The 11,242-nt window shown below is 35.9% G+C and overlaps 1 protein-coding gene across 3 annotated transcripts in view; it reads right to left on the reverse strand.

Annotated features, from left to right (window-relative positions):
- Positions 1-9,982, reverse strand: part of LOC149793091 (AN1-type zinc finger protein 6-like) — a 28,447-nt gene extending 18,465 nt beyond the window's left edge. Inside the window, exon 1 of one of the 3 annotated variants that reach the window (XM_089966991.1) lies at positions 9,824-9,982. The gene's annotated coding sequence lies outside the window, so the exon portion shown is untranslated. Of the gene's footprint in view, positions 1-9,664; positions 9,756-9,823 lie in introns of those variants that run through there. The other 2 variants (XM_089966989.1, XM_089966992.1) reach the window with 2 other exon arrangements.
- Positions 9,983-11,242: the final 1,260 nt, after the last annotated feature.

Here is an 11,242-nt window from a genome sequence, read left to right on the forward strand (position 1 = left end):
CTGACGTCAGTCCCATAGTCATAGCCACAAAAGGCACATGTACACATGGCAGAGACCATCATATTTAAAAGGAATTGTAGATCACACTTAAATTAAGGATGTAAAATTTCAACTTCATCCTTTAGAAACATGTTTTGAGTACAATTTGAGACAAATCTTTACAAATAGGAATTGAGGCAGAGGAGCGAAATGGAGTTACTTTTATGAATTAATCCTCCGCTTTTTTCGTTTACTACAGTTGTATAACAACAACTTATTTATTTTTTCTACTGATTAGCTGATATGCTGTGTCCCTATGCAGGACACTTCACTCACAGCCCAACAAAATTAACCAAATCCTCTTGGCAAAACACTTAAAGCAGAAACAGCCCAACCAAAAGCAAAAACAACAACATCACCGAGCATCTCCGATGCACACCAATAATTTGTATTAAGCCAATAAGTTTTTTTAAAACTCTGATGTAACTGATGAATAGTCCAAAACCAGTCAATTCAGCTGGTGATTTAACATAGATTGGCAGGTGAGACTGTTTATTATTCCTCACATGTATTCAACATGAATGTAGATGGAGTAACCCCTTCAACTATGGCAAACATATTTTTGGACCTTGGTGAAAAGAATCTCAAGTGATATTGGCATAATAATATCTTCATTTGGATGTTCAACTTCAACCATACTGTTGAATCTATGTCATGTTCCATCACTTGAGCAGTGGCTGCAGTAATAGTGATCTTCAAAAACAAACACCGTAGCACCTTCCTCGTTTCCATCGTTAAGGATGTCCATAACAGGGCCGACATCACACATGACATTAACAACCATAAATCCTGCAAGATAATAAAAATATTTATTACTTTTGTAATGACATTATTTCAAATGGATTTCTTGGATTTCTTTACAATAACAATTTTCCACATGATATTGTCCATATTATAAAGAGATAAATGAATAAAACATTTCCGATGTTGTAACTGTAAAAACTCTTATTAGGTTGTCAATACTGACCAAGATTTAAAATATAAATATTTTATAAATTAATACTTGTTTCATATTTATTTTACAATTTTAAATTTATATTAAACAAGTGCTTTAAATTGATCATGGTAATAAAACCATAAAGTTACACACTTACCCTCCTTTACACATGCTGAATGCAGACAGAGTACACTGATCCTGTAGCTGATGCTTCATCCGTCTTACTGTCCAAACGTTGATGTAATCAGCCTCTGATACATATCTTTCTCATTTATTCTGGGTTATTAGTCTTTATTTAAATGACCACAGTGGTTCTCCCTCTTGAATGGACCCCCTGACCAGTGGCCACCCATTTTATACAGCCAGAATCCCATGGCACCAACAAGTTTGTATTCAAAAGCATCCCTGACAGACAGCCACCTATCAAGACAGCCAGTGGCTGACATTTTAGTTCATATCCTATAAAATTTATGACTTTATAAGAGGCCACATAATGTTTGCTTACAGATAGAAATCTTATAATATTTGCTGATTTGCCAGTTCAATACACTGACATTTGTGTGTGTGTGTGCTTTTGATTTTTAACATAGCTTTAACAATTTTTCAGTCATATCGCTATGATGTCTGCAGTGTGGCAGTTTATAGTGATGTCTTGCACTGGGGCATCATGCCACAGACACGTTATGTCCCACCCAGTCACATATCCTGACACCAGGCCGACCAGTCCTAACACTAACCTCTTAATGCTTAGCACCAAGCGAGGCAGCTGTTAGTACCATTTTTGAAAGTCTTTGGTCATTGACGTTTGCTCCAACATGCTCATAAAAGCCTTTAATCCATGCCACGAGTAAGTGTTCCTTAGATGTTAGGTTTGCTAATTATTGGCTATTATTATCACCAATAATTATCAAGATGATAAAAGCTCAGTGATATCAGAGTGTTGTTCAGTTCAAATCAGCATGACGTCTGGTCACCAGATAGTAACCTGGCATGTTAGCCCCTGTGGCTTCCCCCTTGTAGTTCATGAAATAAGCTTTACTGGGTATCAGACTGAGAAAAGACTATCACATGGCAAGCTCACTTCCTTTGTAAACATTGGACATCTTGTGTGTTTACTACAAGTTGCTGCAAAACAATACTAATGTCCTCAGACATTCTCAGTTTAGAATGAAAAAAGAATGGTCACCCCAATGATAAGGCCAGGGTGCTTTACAAGAGGGGGAACGCTGTACTGAACTGAACTGAACATTCTACATTGAGAACAAATCCATGTTTCATGTAATCATAGGCTTCTATTTATTTACTCAACTGCTCAAACATACAGGGTAATTATAACTGTTGACCACACCAAAACATGGCAAATAGAAAGGCTTTCACATTCCTACACACCATTCGGATAATCAGAATTAAAGAGTCTGTAATGCTGTCCACACCTTTTGAATTATCAAGTGTAAGGTCTGTTGAGATCACCAGCTGTTGGATTATCAATAGGCCTGTTGACAGAGCTGCAAGCTGAGAGTAAATTAGTTGAAATTTTGACGAAAAGATCCATCTAACAAGTAAAGTTGCAGAACAGTCACCAGGTAGCAATGACCCCACCCCCACCCCCTAACTCAAGCTCATGAATATCAATCACAGGGGCTTGTAACGTTGCTTACAATTTACCTATCATAAATGTACTATAAAAAGCTACAAGAGAACGCACTTTTCATGTAACCTATTTAAGAATTAGCACTGATATTTCAAGCTACATTTCATGTACATAATAAATCGGGTACTAATGTTTAGCTCAGGCATGGGACACTGTATACCTATCCAAACTTTGGCTTACTATCATACCTTTATGAAATGCCGAACAATTTTATCATTCTACTGCTCGACACGGTCATGTTCACACCAGCTTAATATACAAGAGCAATGTACTGAATGGATTACCGCCCTCTCACTGGTTGCCAAAAGTGACGTACTGTGCCACCTGATAACTTTATTTTCAGTCAGCCAGTAGGGTGCACTATTCCCTTCATTGGTACCCAAAATGCTTTACAGGGTCCTTGTCTGGTAAAGTGTTTGCTGTTGCATCAATTTTTTTAAACACCACTTTTGCAATCTGGCATTTAAGTACCATCCTTCTTTAAAATCATTTGGTTCTTAAGATGGTAGGAAAAGATTTCAAAAGTGGACGCAAATGCAACAGAAGATTTAATGTGAAACAAACCTTATCTCGACAATTTGTAAACAAATGGCTGCTTAAGATTTTTCATGGTTTTGACTCGTAGACAGAAGGAACAGTTTTCGGGTCTAGGTTTCCCTTGAATAATTTTATTTTGAGAAGAATGGAGAAAGCCTTCTCTCCTTCAGCATTAAAGTGTGACAATGGCAAAACAGCCTCATTCAGCCTGCTAGAAAGATCAAACTTCAGTTTTTGTGTGGCCGAGGTTTCAAAGTTGATGACTCGCCAATATTCCTCCAAGCCAAGTGCATCTTAAAGAGGAAGTTTCAGGGTTGGACATGAGAAGTTTTTCTAAGTTTAATATTTCCTAGCGATTTTGTTTTTACAAGTAATTTGATGAAAGATTACGTTTTGACATAAATTGAACAAACACACGTATCAATTCCATGAAATATTCCCCTATAAACATCTTCAGCAATGCAAGAACAATTCAACAATACAAAAAGACCACATGATATTTATTATAAGGCTTGAACACCATCATGAACCATCTTTGAACCCTATATTGCTTATAACACATAAAACATACATTTGGCCTTAACCGTTCCAGATTATAACAGTAAGGTAATAAATTAACATCTTGTTGTGTACACACCAGCATTCGTAACCTGGTGATCATGCATAATTGCACCATTATTACATTTCTGATCTCTAGCAGACTGATTCCCACTGGTTACATACATGCCAAACCTGAGAGAGGTATAAGCACATTTTTTGTTAATACAAGCAAAAAAGCATAATCTGAGCACAAAAAGTGTATTCTATAATATTACTTGATGGTCAATCAAACACTGATATTTGGTTCAAAGTTAATCCAATCAAGTCACAACTGATTACCTCCTATTCTATTATAAATGTCAAAGATAATCTCAAAACAATCTAAACAAAGCATGATGTCCAGTTCATAACAATTTTGCAATGGGGCATATAAGGTATAAATAGTAGTCTATCACATGCTGATTACTGGGCATAGAGTAAATTTGTTATGGACAGTGGAAATTATGACATATGTAAATCAAAGGTAACTAAGACAGATACTATGAAATTAAAGTACATCATAGAAACACATGTTGGAATTTCCATGTGTCAGAAATGGGTAAATGTTCAATTCTTGATGTCAAAACCAGAGGAATACGCGTCCACTGATAACCCTTTTACTTTCCAAATAAAATCATTAAATGATAACACAGTAATATATACAAGAGGTGGATTCACATGTGAAGAAAACTAAACAAAAACAAAAAAAAACATCTACGTCTTTCAAGGTGATCCTTTTATAGTACAACAATTCAGCCCCCAAACCTGTATTGTTATGTGGGTCGCCTGGAGTCTTTCTCACTCATTCCTAAACTGTTGCAATTATGGGAGATCATACCACAAACCACCAAAATAATAGCACAAGTCTAGGGTCTGATTTATCAGACTAACACTGCTATGTCAATAAAGACTTTATGTAACTTAATAGCAAAAACATCAAATCACTGAGATTAAAAATACTGAACCTACCAATAACACAGTGAAATCTGCAGAGACTAAATGCTTCAAAGCACACTTTAATCTTTATGATACAAGATCACAGGCACTAAAGAATTTTGTTGGGATAAAGAATGGTCTTGCATGGAGTTAACTATGCTGCTGCCATCATAAAGTAATGCAAGGTTTTTGTTTTCCAGTTTAAAATGTTGAGATCATGAACATAATACCAATGATGCAGGAAATTTATCAATACCATAAACAATGCAAAATATTGAAATTCCAGATTTAAAATCTTGCACTGTTGGAACCTACAGATACATTCATGCACTTATTTCTGCAGAAGTATGTGTGAAAAATATCTTGCACCGATTTGAGAGCAAAATAACACCATAACATGACCATGATATTATTTGAAAAAGTATTAGTTACCTTGAGAAAAAGAAAAGCAAATACTTCTGCTTGAAAGAAAATCACTGCCCAACAATCCCCAAAAAGTAAATTGTAAGTACCTTATATTAGATGAATTTGCTATTTTTACTTGGTCTTTTAATTGTTGTACAGCTGCAATCCAACTAAAATGGGATGACTAAGCTTACACTATAAATGATACTGTGAAAGACACCATGCCAGCATTTGAGAGCCTATTGCTAAAAATAGAAAGTGTTTATACTGCAGCCAATTTTCAAGCTATACTAATGATATGATAGACAGGGAACTTTCCTGTGTAATGTATGTATCAGAGAATACCAATCAACATAAACGTCTACTCAATAAACGCGAAAATATTTCCTGGATGCAAGAAATTACATTAAGTTCCGACATAAAACAAGTGGCCAGTAGCTTCTCGTGGGTCGGTGGTTCTTCCCGGGGTTTTCCCAGGTTCTTCCTCCACCATTAATACTGGCCGCCATGTATAGCCTATCGTGTGCTGAAAAATGGCATTAAACCCTACAACAACAACAACATAAAACAAGTGTGCTCCCGAAAATCAAAGAATGATTTGCAGTCTTCCATAGGAATACATGTACCTGACCTATGCAGATACACAGTGCATAACTTAAAAATGACATGTGGACTGTTGTTTTTACATCAAAATTTTTGCATTCATTATGTTTGTTTTTATTTACTTTGCCAGACATTCTGTTTGCCACCATACAAACATGTCACATGTCAAAAAATGTGATCAAAGAATTATAACTGTATCTGTAATATTCACCATTAATTTGTGATAGATAATACTGTTCTGTAAACAAAAGTTAATTTTGCAAACTATTTTGTCATCAATAATAAAAACATGCCATCAACCCTTTACCTCAAAGCATGCATGGCTTGTAGGAAGTTGATATACATGTACTAAAATCACACAGTGCAGTGCACTATCAATAGAAAACCTGTTACCTATTTGACTCAATGCCTGATAACTGTTACCTATTTGACTCTATGCCTGAAAATTGTTACCTATTTGACTTGGTGCCTGATAACTGTTACAGAAGCATAGTACATGTAACATTCAACAGCAATTTTAACCCTTTTCATTTGTGGTACACCTTTATTATGTACAAAATGATTTAAGGGTAAAATCGCATTTTTATAGTTATATAATTATTTTTCATGGAAGAATTTATATGAGCTTTAAAACCTTGAAAGAACTAGTTCACGATCAAGCCAGTGAAGCTAGCTACATGACCAATCACTGGTGCCATTTCTCAACCTCGAAATCTACCAGTTCTTTGTCCATGTTTACAGCATTCCATCATCTATATTTGATAAATTACAAAAACTCAGCATTGCCTACATCAACATTACATACTTGACCTAAGTTAACTAAGCTTTTATAGACATGGTTGTAATTATCCAAACTCCAGAAAGTAATCAGTGGCCTCCATTTTGGAGAGTGGAGAATCTAACTGTTACTTTAAGAAAGCGGATTCTTAAATGGCAACCAAGTAATCAAACGTAATGGTCATTTACCTCAATGCAGCATCTAATAGGGTTTTTCCCTGAAAGTGGCACTAGTAGGAAAGCCAGCAAAAAGTGGCTGCTCTTTACAGCAGGCATCCAAATGCGCTTCCACGAGAATGGTGTATAGGTGTCTAAACTTGCTCTACGTGAATCGGGTAGAGGCATCCAAAGGCGTTTACATAAAGTAAAGGGTTAATATGAAGCTGTAACAAGATTCCACTGGAATTTCCATATATTCCTTAATGACGTTAACTACTGACGTACTAAATAAAAGTACAGCCATACATACCACAAGAAAAATGCAGCAGCAAACCAGTACTTCCTCTTTGAAAATAAATAAATACAAGCATCAAACAGCTTTTTAAAAATCTCATTCACAACAAAGTGAAACAAAATCACCTGTTTGAATACTTACTGAAGGGCACTATGATGCACCAAATCATCAATTTCTTTCAGCACACACGTGAGAGAAATGGTGACGTCAGACAGTGCTCATGATTGACAATATAAAAATCTGTATTAATATCTTCACGATAAATGCATTTTTCCACCATGAACTAGAACAATATTGTATACTGAACAAGGATGTTTCATATACAGATAGAAATTTTTATTTATAAAAAAATAGATCAATTCTCTAAGTAAATGTGGCCCTCATTATAAACAAATCTTAAAAACGTGGTTTTCTGCATCAAAAAATTTAACAGCTACATGTCTATTAACATTTACAACTTTTTTAAAAACAAAAAATAAATCACAGGTCCAATTCAAAAGAGAAAAAGAGTATGCTGTGAGCAGCAGATGAAAATGCACTGCAGGATATAGTGTTAACAGCAAATAGTTAATTTCATTATTTAAATTAACCGTGACTGAAAGGATGTAAAAGTAAACCACATGAATACCAGAGAAACAGAAAATGGCAAAAGAAGAGGATTAAAGATTGAGGCTCATGCAGTCTCAACTTCAAGCAAAAACAGAAAATCAAGTATAATTTCATTATCAGCTAAAGACAAATGAAAATACAATTTACCAATATCCACAAATTCCTTTGAGACGTATTGAGGGAAAGTAAGAGTATGGTATTCAGAATTATCAAAGATATACCACTATATAAGAGATGGTGCTGGCATTAAAAAAATTTTGTTAAAAAGATCGCCAATCTCAATATTTTGTCACCAATTTTCAAAAAAGGTTGCTATTTTCACAATACAGTACTACCTGTTTATCTCAATATCACTATTACTAAGTTAATATTGTTGACATCAGCAGATGTCGAGATAAGTGCGGGAGGGCTACAAAAATCAATTTTCGCATACAAGTGAAATTTTTAAGAGGCGACCTGATGTCAGTGAGTAGGATCTATTGAGAAAATAAAACTGAAAGTTTGATTAAATGAATACAAAACTAATCTGAAATGTATGCATGTACTGACAACTTACAACAGTGTAGAAGAATCCGTAATACATCAAGTACTGTACATGTATATGTTGTTGCTGTGGGGTTTAACGCCATTTTTCAGCACATGATAGGCTATACATGGCGGCCAGTATTAATGGTGGAGGAAGAACCTGGAAAAACACCGGAAAGAACCATCGACCCATGAGAAGCTACTGGCAAGCTTTCTCACATACCCACATTGGCTGAATCCTAGACTCAAACCGCCGCAGACAGAGGTGAGATGGCAGTGATCCGTAACGAAGAGCGCTTTAGACCACTCGGGGCCCCCTGTACATGTATATGAAAAATCCATAAACTCAAGGTTGCATCTCATGTTAGAAAGTTTACATATTGTTCACATCAAATTAAAAAGCATAAATAACTCGTATGTGAACTGCCACAGTTATAGTATTCACATACCTTCTCATTTGTTTGTATCCACCTATCAATTTTAAAAATGAAAAGCACCAAGGATATAAAAAATACACAGAATTTAGTCATTTCATTCACTGATTTATAACAGCTAACCTAAATATCACCAAGGGGTCCTGAACACCATCAAATTATTGGTGTTTCAATTCAAATGGAAGCTCCTGATGTAAACATGCAAACAGATTGTCTGCTGACCTTTTCTGGTTTGTGAAATAGTCTTCGTTCAATGAAAACTGTTGTCTGCATTCAATATTCGCAATATCTAGTTTTAATATTTCTAAACAAATTAAATAAATAGACAAAAATCTTGCTTGCATGTGTTCAAAGAGATGTAATTTTAAAGTTTACTGATTACTGAGTTTTTTCAAGATGGTGAACTATATTACCTCTGTTGCTTAAAACAGACTGGCCCAAGCAAATATGTTGACCGTATTGCTAACGAAACTCACTTTTGCTTCGAACTGCCAACTTGCTGACTGTGTTTGAGACCCCTTGGTGACAATGAGGTTATATCTTGTATATTAATGAATAAAATTACTAAATTTTATGCTCTTTTATATCCATGATGACTACCTTTTTTTAAAATCGGATTGGGGGTACAAACGAAGTGGATGGTGTGAAAATACTTCGATTCCCTTCTGTTAATTGGGAGTAGGGTAGAGTGTTTGTATTCCCCCCCCCCCTTTTGACCGACAGAATGATGTGCCTGTGATTTAGTCGCAAAAGCTTGCATTTCACCATGCATGTTCTATGCCTGCCACCAGTTCATGTAAACATACTACTAGACACGTCCTAGAAATCAGCTGGTCGTATGTCCAAGCTTTTACAAGCTATCAGTAAAAAAAAAAAAGTCCTTGTTATGGGACCGTGCTAACACTAATTCAATTTTTACACGGAAACAGTCTTAACATACACGGAACATTCCTTGACAAGGAATAGCTGAGAAAGAGGAAATTACGCCACAAAGAGGTCTAATCAGGAACTACAGATCAAACACGTAGCTCCTTTAATCCCCCCTTTAGGAGTCACGAAACATCCACTTCTTTTACGTGTGGTAATATTTATTACCAATTAACGAAATGGTGATTTGTCACTAGTAAAACAGCAGCTTAATGAGGGATATTTTCCCCAAAACAAGACAAAGAACTTACTGGGTGTAACACCATGACTGCTATAACAACCAAAGATGGCGACCCTCAATTTTGCACATCATTCTGCAATGGTACGTCAGACTTTATCATTTTCTCTAATTAATGTTAAATATATTACTAAAATATTCAAATCCCTACACTGAGAAATCCTTTTCTTACCTGAAAATGCGGAAATATTTGACCAATACAAAAGTATTGATCTTAAACTGCTTCCTAAATGCAACGTTGTACTTCTGTAATTACTATTTGGCACAATATCTCTCTATTATTTTAGGTCACATGATGTGAATTGCGTTAAATGATTGGTGCAAGCCACAAGGAGGCTCTGTAGGTACAGTCATGTAGGTGACCCCTGTAATATCTTCCATCAATGACAACTACGCAAAGAAAAAGTATTATTTATAGTAACAGGGGATCACTGCGAAGTACGAAAAGGTCAATTTTGTTTTTGTGCGTCGAATTAACGTGAACATGTTTTTGTATTTTTCTTGGCTGGAACAGCGATCTGTGTGTTGAATTGTCTACGGTTGTACGATTATACTCGGTCCGTAGGGGTGACATCTAGAAAGATGATGCTGGTGCTACGATATGAGAAGAACGATGATGACAAATCGACCACACGGATATCCAAGTCTATACCGAGTGGGATTGGTAGTAGAGGGTAGGATACGGGGATGTATCTTACATTGTATGTGTCACGGAAATGACTTTCGTGATATAACTTCCCAGCTAAATGAATATACCAATTTTATTTGAGGACAAAGGACGAGAGGAGTCATTTCGTGTAGGATAATCCACAATATAATAAGCAATTGACCGAATTACGTAATTGCGAATGTGGAGGTTATATCAAGGTGAGAGTGCACTCGTAGTACGGTAATTTTGTAATTTAAATGATGAATTACAGGGAAGGATCTGGGTGGGTGTCCCACCCCGTAAATAAATAAATAAAATGGATGGTTAAAATTATGACATGGAAATTTTCAAATATCGTAGCGTCACGGCTTCACCCCTGTAGATCTGTATGAACTGTAAAGTAACTGTGAACTAGAGCGTCTGAACCAGCCTACTCCATAATACCAAGGCCTCATAATGTTATGGGATGTTCTCTGCCATCTCCACTCACCATCACCATGGCGGACAAGTTAGTTTGGACCAACTTCTGACATCTTCCCTAATGTTTGTGGTAACCCTGAAATATATATATATATATATATATATATATATATATATATATATATATATATATATATATATAATGGCATGCACTTTTGTTCCACTTGGAAGGTCTGCCGAAGGCCAGGGACGGGTGACCACCCATTCCAAAAGCCGTGCTACAGTTATGGTGGTGGCGTCGTTTGTGTTGGCTTGGATGCAGCGGCAGTACTTGCTGTGCTTGTTTTATCTGACTGTTTAAAAAAAGAATAGGAACATATATACATATACAAGCTTTTTGTTGATGTTGTTCTTATTATTTCTTCGGCATTAGTATTGTTGGGCGATGTTGATCCAACAAGAATCGGCATTTTGCCGTAGGTTTAACATTCGTTTGACACTGAATCCAAACATGAATTTAAC

This window comes from Sinohyriopsis cumingii, chromosome 8, assembly GCF_028554795.1.
Source record: "Sinohyriopsis cumingii isolate HCF-2022 chromosome 8, ASM2855479v2, whole genome shotgun sequence".
Classification (NCBI taxonomy): domain Eukaryota; kingdom Metazoa; phylum Mollusca; class Bivalvia; order Unionida; family Unionidae; genus Sinohyriopsis; species Sinohyriopsis cumingii.